At 49.2% G+C, this 12281-nt stretch overlaps 1 protein-coding gene and 1 pseudogene across 2 annotated transcripts in view; one reads left to right on the forward strand and one right to left on the reverse strand.

Moving 5' to 3' along the window:
- The window catches only part of XKR4 (XK related 4), a 453736-nt gene that overhangs the window by 83258 nt on the left and 358197 nt on the right, over positions 1 to 12281 (reverse strand). The gene's annotated exons all lie outside the window — the stretch shown is intronic.
- LOC101144240 (myotubularin-related protein 5-like) lies at positions 5039 to 10699 on the forward strand (annotated as a pseudogene).

The following is a 12281-nucleotide window of genomic DNA, read 5'->3' on the forward strand; positions in this document are numbered from 1 at the left end:
AATAATACAATAGGTAGTCTTTGTGTATGGTTTCTTTTATTTGCCAGATTTTTGAGGTTCATTTTATTGTTGTATCTATCAGTTGTTATTCTTTTGTATTGCTGAATAGTATCCAATTGTATAAATACTTTGTATACTTTGTTTATGCATTCACCAGTTGATGGACATTTGGTTTTTTTTTTTCAGCATTTGGTTATTATGAATAATTCTGCTAGAAATATTTGTGGACAAAACTGTGTGTAGACATATTTCATTTCTCTTGAGAAGTTACCTGGGAATGGAATTACTGGGTCATACATTAATATTATTAATATTTAACTTTAAAAAACCCCATCAAACTGTTTTCTAAAGTGACTGTACCATTTTACTTCATCACTAGCAATGGCTAAGAGTTCTAGTTTCTTCACATTCATGCCAACACCTGGTATTGTCAATCTTTTTTATTGCAGTCATTATAGTGGGTGTGCGCTTTTAATTTACTTTTCCCTAGTTACTAAAAGATGTTTAGTATCTCTTCATGAGCTTGTGAGCAATTTCTGTGTATGTGTTTTTGGTTTTTTTTTTAGTGAAATGTCTGTTCAAACATTTTATCTATTTTTATTGAATTGTTTGTTATATTATTGAGTTGTAAGAGTTATTGATATATTCTGGACACAAGTCCTCTATTAGATATGTTATTTTCAAATATCTTTTTTCAGTCTTTGGTTTTCTTTATTTTTCTAAAGTTGGCATTTGAAAAGCATATTTTTAAAATTTTTATGAAGTTCAATTTCCAATTATATTATTTAATGATTGGATACTTTTGGTATCCAATCAAGTAAAATTTTGCCTAAATTAAGGCCAGAAAGATTTTCTTCTATGTTTTATTCTAAAGTTTTATAGTTTTAGCTCTTACTTACATTTAGGTCTATGTTCTATTTTGGAGTAGTTTTTATGTCTAATATAAGCCAAGGGTTTATGATCATTTTTTTCTCATGAATATTCAATTGTTTTAGCATCATTTGTTGAAATCACTCTCCTTTTCTAATGAATTGTCTTGGCCTCTTTGTTAAAACTCAATTGACCATAAAGGTAAGAGTTTATTTCTGGACTCTATATTCTGTTCCTTTGATTTATTTGTCTGTCTTTATTACTCCAGTATCATTACACTCTTGATTACTGTAGCTTTATGGTTAGTATCAAAATTAGTCAGTGTGATATGAATAGGAGGTACTAGGTAGAAAAGGGTGGGGTCCCTGGTGAGGTCTCCCCCTCAAGCCTGGACCTGTGACCCAAAGTGAGAATGTGCATTTCTGTTTTCCCCCTTGAATGTTGCGTTTTCCAAAACCACCCTGGCCTGCCCTGCTCCCCATCCTGCACCCATATAAACCCTAGGCTCCACTGGCAGAGGGGCAAAGCAGTGCAGCAGAGAAGGAGAGAAGAGAAGCAGCACCTTGATGTCAGTGAGAAGCAGCTTGACTTCAGAGGGACAGCTTGACAGTAGGACCTCAGAGAAGAGTTTGTCTGGGGACATTCCCAGCTGAACTCCAGGGGAAGACCACTTTCCCACTCCATTCCCTTTCCAGCTGCCCATCCCACTGAGAGCCACTTTCATTGGCAATAAAATCTTCTGCATTTACCATCCTTCAATTCATTCATGCAACCTGACTCCTCCTGGATGCTGGACAAGGTCCCAGGTGTGGGTGCAAAAGGCTGTCACACTGGCCCTCCACTGAGCTGTCTAATACTTAAGCCATCCACGGATAGCAAAACTAAAAGGGCATACTGTAACTCCAGGGGTCATGGGCAACTCCTAGACACTGCCACGGGACCACATGGAGTTCTGCTCCTCCTGGTTGCCCAGAAGCACTCATCCTAGCCTCTGCACCTGCTCACCTGCATGCTTCCCCTCCCATGAGGGGTTGAGACCTGTGGGCTGAGTAAACAAGCCAACCCCTTCACAAGACTCATGAAGGGGTCAAGGGAACTATTTCATTTCAAATATACATTTACCAAATTTGTATTTCTTATTCAAAACTGTTTAGGCTGTTCTAAGTATTTTGCATTGCCAAATAATTTTTTTTGGATTGGCTTGTCTATGTCTGTGAAAAAATGCTCCTGGAATTTTCGTATGGATTGAGTTTCAGCTGTAGATCAATCTGGGGAGGACTGTCATATTAACAATAATGTTTTTCAATCAGTGAGCATGGTACATCTCCTTTCATTTAGATCTTTAAATTTCTCACAGTAATGTTTTATGGGTTTTTTTGTGTGTAGTTCTACCTCAGGTTAATGCTAACATAATTCCAGTAAAATAGAGCAACTTTAATATAATTCCATTTCTTTCCTCTTTTTTGATTATTACCGTCATAAATAAATACACACACATATCCATACATCTAACTGTGTGTGTATGAATATGTAAAACTTTAACAATAAAGTTTTACAATAATTGTTTAAAATGTCTATTTTCAAAAGGAAAGTAAGTGGAAAAGGGGGTCTTTCAATCTACCTACATTTTACCACTTCCAGTGCTCTTCATTTCTCCCCGTGAACTTTAGTTTCTGTCTGGGAATGTTTTATTAAGCCTAAGGTGCTGGGAATATTTTGTTAAGCCTAAAGTTCTTCCTTTAGTGCTGCTTCTAGGTCAAATCTTCTAGTAATGCATTTTCTCAGTTTTCATTTACTTGGAAATGTGTTTATTTTGCTTTTATTTTTTGGAGAATAGTTTTGATGGACACAGAATTCTTGGTTGACAGTTAAAAATATTCAGCAAAGCCGGGCACGGTGGCTCATGCCTATAATCCCAGCACTTTGGGAGGCCAAGGCGGGCAGATCACAAGGTCAGGAGATTGAGACCATCCTGCCTAACACGGTGAAACCCCATCTCTACTAAAAATACAAAAAATTAGCTGGGCGTGGTGGTGGGTGCCTGTAGTCCCAGCTATTCAGGAGGCTGAGGCAGGAGAATGGCGTGAACCTGCGAGGCGGAACTTGCAATGAGCAGAGATCATGCCACTGCACTCCAGCCTGGGTGACAGAGCAAGACTCAGTCTCAAAAAAAAAAAAAAAAAGAAAAAGAAAAAAAAATTCAGCACTTGAATATGTCATTTTACTGCTTCCTGGTCTTCACTGTTTATAATGATAAGTCAGCTATTAATCATATTTTTTTCCATATCTGATGAGTCATTTTTTTCTCTTACTTTTTTCAAGATTTTGTCTTTGTATTTCTATTTCAGTCATTGATTATGATGTGTCTAGGTGTGAATTCTGATATGCTTATCCTATTTGGGGTTTGTGGAGCTTTTAATATTTGTAGACAGCCTTTCATCAAATTTTGGAGGATTTTATCTATTATTTTTTCACATAAATTATTTTCCCCTTCCCTTCTCTTTTTTTACTTCTGGGACCCTTATTTCACATATGTTGGTAGGCTTAACATTGCCCCACATGCCTCTGATGCTACGTTTATTAAAAAAAAATTGTCTGTACTTTTCAGATTGAGATATTTCTACTGAACTATATTTCAGCTTACTGCTTCTTTCGCCCCTCATCTCAAATTTGTTGTTGATATAACAAGCAAAATCTTCATATTGAAAATACTTTTCAACTCTGGAATTTCTATTTGCTTCTTTTTCACTTCCAATATTTGGGTTTTTGGGTTCTATTTCTCTGTAAAGATTATTTACGGAATCGTAGACATCATGTGTTTCATTAATTATTTGTTTGCCACATACATCATCTAGGTCTACTCTGAGTCAATTTCTTTTTTTCTTTTTCTTTCTTTCTTCTTTTTTTTTTTTTTCAAGACAGAGTTTCGCTCTTGTTGCCCAGGCTGGAGTACAATGGTGCAACCTCAGCTCACCACAACCTCTGCCCCCTGGGTTCAAGTGATTCTCCTGCCTCAGCCTCTCCAGTAGCTGGGATGACAGGCACACGCCACCAAGCCAGGCTAATTTTGTATTTTTAGTAGAGACAGGGTTTCTCCATGTTGGTCAGGCTGGTCTCGAAATCCCTACCTCAGGTGATCCACCCGCCTTGGCCTTCCAAAGTGCTGGGATTACAGGTGTGAGCCACTGCACCCAGCTGCTACTCTGAGTCAATCTCTATTGATTCCTTTTTTTCGTGAGTGTGGATCATGCTTTCCTAATTATTTGCATGCTTAGTAGTTGTTTTGCCCCAAAATGGAAATTTTAGATAATATATTATGGCAACTCTGAATTCTGACTAATTTTTCTGAGGATGTTGTTGTTGATTAAGTAATTTCCATAGATTTAAACTGTATAATCTTTCTTCCCCATGACATGTAGCTATTGAGGTTGTCCCTTTGTCTGCATAACTTAGAGATCAATCAAGATTTGGCCAGATTTTTCTCAAGCACCTTGAACCCATAAAGCTCCTACCTCCTGATGACTGATCTTTGTGTGGGTCAGGAAGCACATTCAGAGTTCTCCCATTCTCAAGTCTGCCATGGCCTTACTTTCCCACCTGGCTTTCTTGAGTCTCACCTGCACAAATGCATTGGTTATCTGCAGGCCAGAAATGTGTGGTGATCTTATCTAATCCTACTGTGGATGTATCATATCCAGGATCTCGCTATTCAATTTCTTATTGGTCTACCACTTGTAACTGTGATTGTAACCTTGAGCTGGAAAAGCTACAAGTCTTCTTTCTTTTTTTGTTTCCTACTGAGTTTCCACTTTTAGCGAGGAAGGCTGTAGTATTTTGACCTATTGCCCAATTGAGTCAGCCCCCTCTAGCACCAAAGTTTATGAATTCCGTGTTGAACTTCAGGTTGGTAAAATTACTGTTCTTACTGACTGAGGGGGAGGAAGGATGGAGGTAGTCTTTGCGAAGAGGGCCACAGATTCCTGCTGCCTTTACCTGAAGCTCTATAACATTTTCAAGAACAGCCAGGCGGGCCAGCTGGCTGAGAAGATGGTGTCTGGAGCCCGGGCCGCCGCCGAGCGAACCCGGGGTGTCCGGGGTGCGCGGTCCAGGGCCAGGCCCGGGCCATGAGCGCGCAGCCCTCGAGTCCCCGAGCCGCGGAGCCCGCCCGCGCCCCTCGGGCCGCCCAGCGTCCCTCCCCATGGCGCGGATCACAGACTACTTCCTGCTGGTGGCATTCAGGCTGCACCGCGCGGGAGTGGAAAAGGCCAGGGCCAGATTCTGCAGTTCTTCCCGGAGAAGGACTTGGAGGCCAACCTATTCCCCCAGCTGTTTTGCCAGTCCAGCGGGTGGCAGCTGTGTCCCGAGAGGAATCCACCGACCTTCTTTGTTGCTGTCCTCACCGACATCAACTCTGGGCGCCACTACTGTGCTGCTTGACCTTCTGGGAGCAGGAAACGACACGCGCTAAGGATGCCACAGAGTGGGAGGAAGAGGAGGATGAGGGAGGCCAGACGCACCTGTCGCCCACAGAGCCTGCCCATCTGCCCAGATGTTTGCCCCAAAGACGCTGGTACCTGTGTCGCGACTTGACCATGCGGAGGTGTTCAGGAACAGCCTCGGCCTCATCTATGCCATCCACGTGGAGGGCCTGAATGTGTTCCCAGGGAACGTAATTGGGAACCTGCTGACGTGCACCGTGCCCCTGGGTGGGGGCTAGCAGAGGATGATTTCTTTGGGGGCTGGTGACCGGCAGGTCATCCAGACTCCACTGGCCGACTCCCTGCCCATCAGCAGCTGCAGCATGGCCTGCTCTTCTGCCAGCTGGGCATCACCAACGTACTGTCTTTGTTCTGTGCCGCCCTCATGGAGCACGAGGTTCTCTTCCTGTCCCGGAGCTACCAGCAGCTCACCGATGCCTGCAGGAGCCTCCTGGCGTTGCTGTTTCCTCTCAGATACAGCTTCACCTATGTGCCCATCCTGCCGGCCCAGCTGCTGGAGGTCCTCAGCACACCCACGCCCTTCATAATCGGGGTCAATGCGGCCTTCCAGGCAGAGACCCAGGAGCTGCTAGACGTGATTGTAGCTGATCTGGATGGAGAGAGGGTGACCATCCCTGAGTGTGTGCACATTCCACCCTTGCTAGAGCCACTGCAGAGTCAGACGCACAGTGTTCTAAGAATGGTCCTGGACCCGGAGCTGGAGTTGGTTGACCTCGTCTTCCCTCCACCCATGACGTCCCCCTCCTCCTTGAATATGCAGGACAAAGAGCTGCGGCTCTTCCATCAGCTGCTGCAGGGCTATCTCTGGTGCCTGCACATCGTGTGCATTCACCCGGAGCCTGTCATCAGCTTCCATAAGGCAACCTTCCTGGGCCAGCGTGGGCTGGTGGAGGACAATTTCCTGATGAATGTGCTGGAGGGCATGGCCTTTGCTCTCTTTGTGTTGGAGTGTGGGGTCCCGTACTGCCCCACGGACCTGTTTGATGAGCTGGTGGCCCACGAGGTGGCACAGAGGTGGGCAGATGAGAACCACCCCCAACGAGTCCTGCATCACATCCAAGAACTGGCAGAGCAGCTCTACAAGAATGAGAACCTGTACCCAGACTTGGCGATGCACAAGATGCAGAGGCCGGGTGACAGCAGCCACCTGAGATGGGAGCCCCGGCCCTTCCCCTGGCTGGATGAGGGCGCCATGCAGTGGATCGTGGACCAGGCTGAGGCCAAGATGCAAGGTGCAACCCTAGCCATGAAGGCTGCGAGGAGGACCACAGGGCCCTCAGGGCCCCGCATGACTGCCATACTGGATGGGTGCAGCAGGCTGCAGGTCAAGAGCCCAGGGCAGCTGGAGGTCATGGGCAACTGCATCTCCCACGTGTTTGAGGGGAAGATGCTTGAGGCCAAGAAGCTGCTCCTAGCTGTGCTGAGGGCCCTGCAGGGGCGAGCTGCCTGCCACTGCCTCACCCGGGAACTGTACCTGCATGTGCAACAGAACTGGGCGGTCCTGGACCACCAGCAGTTTGACTTTGTCATCAGTATGATGAACTGCTGCCTGCAGGACTGCACTTCTCTGGACAAGCATAGCATCTCGGCTGCTCTGCTGCCTCTGGTCACAGCCTTCCTGGAAGCTGAGCCGAGGGGTGAGGTAGTTCTCTTACAGCTCTGTGCAGGAGCACGTGGTGTGGAGCATGCCACAGTTCTGGGAGGCCGTGTTCTACTGGGACATGCAGACTCATATCTGGGTCCTTTACCTGGAGCCCACCGAGGACCAGGCCCCAGCCCAGGAGGTTGGGGAGGCACCTTCCCAGGAGGATGAGAGAGCGCTCTGCCCTAGAAGTGGCTTCTGAGCAGCGGTGCCTGTGGCCATCCCTGAGCGGTGAGAAGCAGCAGGAGCTGATGCAGAAGGAGGAGAGCACAGTGTTCAGCCAGGCCATCCACTATGCCAACTGTGTGAGCTACCTCCTGCTGCCTCTGGACAGCAGCAAGAGCCGCCTGCTTCAGGAGCGCCCAGGCTGGGTGACCTGGAGAGCACCAGCAACAGCCTGGTCCCCAACAGCATGGCTGGCAGTGTGGCTGAGAGCTATGACACGGGGAGCGGCTTTGAGGACAGAGAGACCTGCAATGTAGCTGGGGCTGTGGTCCGCTTCATCAACCGCTTTGTGGACAAAGTCTGCACAGAGAGTGGGGTCACCAGTGACCACCTCAAGGGGCTGCATGTCATGGTGCCAGACATCCTCCAGATAAACATTGAGACCCTGGAGGCGGTGCAGCGGGAGAACCGGAGGCTGATGCCCATCCAGAAACCCAAGCTATTAAGGCTGCGCCTGCTGTCTGGTGAGGAGTGTGTGCTGGATGGCCTGGGCATCTACCTGCCACCGGATGGGCGTGAGGAGGGTGTGGGGGCGGGCAGTGCGGGGTGGCCAGCACTGCTCCCAGCTGAGGGCACCCTCTTCCTTACTATGTACCGGGTCATCTTCACGGGGATGCTCACAGACCCCCTGGTGGGGCAGAAGGTGGTGTTCCGCTCCTTCCCGGTGGCCGCGCTGACCAAGGAGAAATGCATCAGCATCCAGACCCCTGTGGATCAGCTATTGCAGGACGGGCTGCAGCTGCGCTCCTGCACATTCCAGCTGCTGAAAATGGCCTTTGATGAGGAGGTAGGGTCTGACAGTGCCGAGCTCTTCCGCAAGCAGCTGCATAAGCTGCAGTACACACCGGATGTCAGGACCACCTTCTCCTTCACCCTGGGCTCTACCTACACACCCGGCCAGCCACCCCGAGTCACCAAGAACAAGGGTCCTTCCCTCAGAACCCTGTCCTGGAACCTGGTTAAGAACGTCAATAAGACCATCGGGCGGCAGCATGTCACTCGCAAGAAGTACGACCCCCACTCAGCTAGGAGCACTGGGGCCAGCCGCCCTCGGAGGACCAGGAGGAGGAGATCTCAGTGTCGGAAGAGCTGGAGCCCAGCACGCTGACCCCGTCCTCAGCCTTGAAGCCCTCGGACCGCATGACCATGAGCAGCCTCCTGGTGGAAAGGGCTTGCTGCCGCGACTATCAGTGCCTTGGCCTGGGCCCCCTGATCAGCCGCCTGAGCCGGGCCAAGTCTGAATCCTTCCGCATTTCTCTGGTCAACCGCATGTATGCCATCTACCGCAGGTACCCGGGGCTGCTGATCGTGCCCCAGAGTGTCCAGGACAACGCGCTGCAGCGCGTGTCCTACTGTTACCGCCAGAACCGCTTCACCGTTGTCTGCTGGCGCATCCGGCGGTCCAAGGCAGTACTGCTGCATTCTGGGGGCCTGTACGGCATAGGTGTCGTCGGACTTTTTAAGGCCCAGAACGCACCTTCTCCAGGCCAGTTCCAGGCAGACTCGAGTAGCCTGGAGCAGGAGAAGTACCTGCAGGCTGTTGTCAGCTCCATGCCCCGCTACTCCAGTGCGTCCGGACGCAACACGCTTAGTGGCTTCTCCTCAGCCCACGTGGGGAGTCACATTGGCAGCCCCAGAGCCAGGGTCACCACTCTGTCCAACCCCATGGCGGCGGCATCCAGACTGACTACACCCCGAGGTAAGTGGGGGCAGTGTCTGGACCTGTGGGCGCAGCAGTGGGCTTGGTGCCAATGTGGGCTCCCAGCTAGCTGGCAGAGACGCGATGGCCCCACCCCAGGCCAACGGGTGTCCCCCGGCCCCCGACCCGGGCTTCCTGTGGCCACAGCAAGCAGCCCTCTACATCCTCAGGGACAAAGGCCAGCTCAAGAATGTGCGGCCGGACCCCCTGCAGCAGTGAGAGCTGGTGCCCATTAAGGTACTCCAGGCACGGCAGGTGAAGGCTAGCTTCAAGAAGCTGCTGAAGGCATGTGTCCTGGGCTGCCCTACTGCTGAGCCCAGCCTAGCCTCCTTCCTGTGCTTGCTGGAGGACTCAGAGTGGCTGATTCAGATCCACAAGCTGCTGCAGGTGTCGGTGCTGGGAGGTGGGAGCTCCTGGACTCAAGTTCCTCCATGCTGATGGGCCTGGAGGACGGCTGGGACATCACCACCCATGTGGTATCCTTGGTGCAGCTGTTCTCAGACCCCTTCTACTGCACGCTGGAGGGGTTCCGCCTGCTGGTGGAGAAGGAGTGGCTGTCCTTCAGTCATCGCTTCAGCCACGGGGGAGCCCACATTCTGGCTGGACAGAGCAGCGGCTTCACACTATCTTCCTGTAGTTCTTGGACTGCCTACACCAGGTCCACCTGCAGTTCCCCATGGAGTTTGAGTTCAGCCAGTTCTATCTCAAGTTCCTCGGCTACCACCACGTGTCCCGCTGTTTCCAGATCTTCCTGCTGGACTCTGACTATGAGCACATTGAGCTGGGGCTGCTGTACCAGGAGAAGGGGCAGCGCAGGAGCCAGCTGCCTTGCAGATCTCTGTGTGGACTGGATGAGCAAGAGGACAGCCATGTTCCACAACTACATGAATGCACCCGAGGACACAGAGGTCCTGCGGCCCTACAGCAACGTGTCCAACCTGAAAGTGTAGGACTTCTGCGCTGAGGAGATGCTGGCCGAGGGCCCTCCCTATGACTGGGAACTGGCTCAGGGGCCCCCTGAGCCCCTGAGGAAGAACGGTTTGACGGAGGCGCTCCCCAGAGCAGGTGCTGTGTGGTGTGGCCCTGCTACCACAGCTGCCCCCGAGCCCAGCCTGACGCCATCTCACGCCTGCAGAGGTTGGAGACAGAGTTGAGCCAACCAGCTAAGCGCTGGAAGGACACCTGGGACCGCGTGAAGGCTGCACGGCGCCTTGAAGCCCGGCCAGATGGACGTGGCACCCCTAGCTCCCTCCTAGTGTCCACGGCACCTCACCACCGCTGCTCGCTGGGTATGTACCTGCAGGAGGAACCCGTGGGCTCCACCTTGAGCCTCAGCCTGGAGAGTGACCAGAATAGAGGCTCGACCACATCTGGCTCCCGCCAGGCTGCCTGCGGCAGCACCAACACCCTTACAGCCAGTTCCAGACAGCTGAGAGTGAGAACAGGTCCTACGAGGGCACTCTGTACAAGAAGGGGGCCTTCATGAAGCCTTGGAAGGCCCGCTGGTTCATGTTAGACAAGACCAAGCACCAGCTACGCTACTACGACCACCGTGTGGACACTGAGTGCAAGGGTGTCATCGACCTGGTGGAAGTGGAGGCTGTGGCCCCTGGCATGGCCACCATGGGCGCCCCTAAAAGCGTGGATGAGAAGGCCTTCTTTGACGTGAAGACAACTCCTCGCGTTTACGACTTTTGTGCCCAGGACGTGCCCTCAGCCCAGCAGTGGGTGGACCGGATCCAGAGCTGACTGTCGGACGCCTGAGCCTCCCGGCCTTGCCTGGCTGCTCTGCTTCCAGTCGTTACCGACCACTAGGGGTGGGCAGGGCAGCCCTGGCCATGTTTACAGCCCCGGCCCGGCCCTCGGCAGTAGTGAGGCCCCGAGCCTCCAGCACTTCTGTGTACAGCCCTAGTCCCTGCCCTGCCCCGCCTGGCCAGCCCTAACTTATTTCGGCGTCACAGCTGAGCACCATGCGGGGAGGTGGCCAACGTACAGCCCACAATGGGCCTGTAAATAGTCCAGCCAGCTGGCTGCAGGCGAATTGTTTCTAGAACCAGAGTCTATATAAAGAGAGAATGAATGCAAAATAAAATAAATAAATAAATAAATAAATAAATAAATAAATAAAGAATAAATATCTCAATTTGTTATCACCTTTGGTCAATTTTCGACAATTTTGTCCAACTTTATATGTTTTTTTTTAACCTGAGAGGATTTGCTAATCTCTTAATACCACCATGACTAAAAGTTCAAGTCATTTACTATTTATATAATAAGTCATAACATTGGATTTTAGGGCTACTGGAAGAGTTCAATGCAAAATGCTCTTTTAGATATGTAAGGCCTCAATCACAGAGCTACAGGCAGTTGCTTATCCTTCCAGTAACACTCTCTTTTTTTTCTTTATTTGTAATAATTTTCTTTATTTGTATACATGGCTGTCTTGACTGGTTCACCATGGTTCTTTACGAAGCTAGGAATAGACATAATGCACAAAATGTGGTTTCTAGCTTCATCCCTGTTCTATGAAGCAAAGCTCCAGCCTACCAGGTTGACTACTGCATTTTAGTTGATTATTGTTATGTAGGGCATGTGGGAGATCTTTAGTGGGAGAGATAAATAGTGGGCAGGAAACCAGAAAACCAAGGATTATAATAACCTTACTAAAGAGTAGAAACCCACTAAGAGAAAAATAAATAAAATGTGCTAGTTAGCAAACTCCACCTGCAGCCTCTTCCCCAACCACATTTTCCTCACTGATTAAAACCATCTCACTTATGAGCTAGACATTACGCAGATGTGCAGATTTTGGCTTAATTAATCAAAATCCAGTAGCATGGGTTTGCCTGGATTCATTTTGATTGCAAAAATCCCTTCAGTCAGTGACTTGTAAAATAAATGTTCAGATTTTCAAGACTAAGCTTTGTTTTTCATAAAGTGTTTTTCATTTCATTGATTGGTGCTTGTGCACACCGCATCTCGTTCTCTGGCTAGAAGTCCAGGTGTATGGGAAGAAGAGCGCTTTATTGAGTCACTCTTTTCCAGAGCAGTGACTATTTTATATGAATAAAATGAAGTTTAATAAATTGCCAGGCTTATGAATAGAAACTTATAAAGCATAGAAGAGGAAATCGATTCCTGGCAACCTAAAAATATACCAAAGAAAGAAAGAAACTGCAAAATTGTACAAGCTTGGCTGTTCCCACTTTTGCTGTTCTTTTTAGCAAACTTGACAGGCAGTTTGCTTGCCAGCAAGCTTTGTAACTGGGGCTGACTCAATCTCAGGAGTGAGGGTGGGGGCTCAGTGTCATTCACTCGCCAACTGACATCGTATCAAAGTATTTGA

The sequence above is a fragment of the Gorilla gorilla genome, chromosome 7 (assembly GCF_029281585.2).
Source record: "Gorilla gorilla gorilla isolate KB3781 chromosome 7, NHGRI_mGorGor1-v2.1_pri, whole genome shotgun sequence".
Taxonomy (NCBI): domain Eukaryota; kingdom Metazoa; phylum Chordata; class Mammalia; order Primates; family Hominidae; genus Gorilla; species Gorilla gorilla.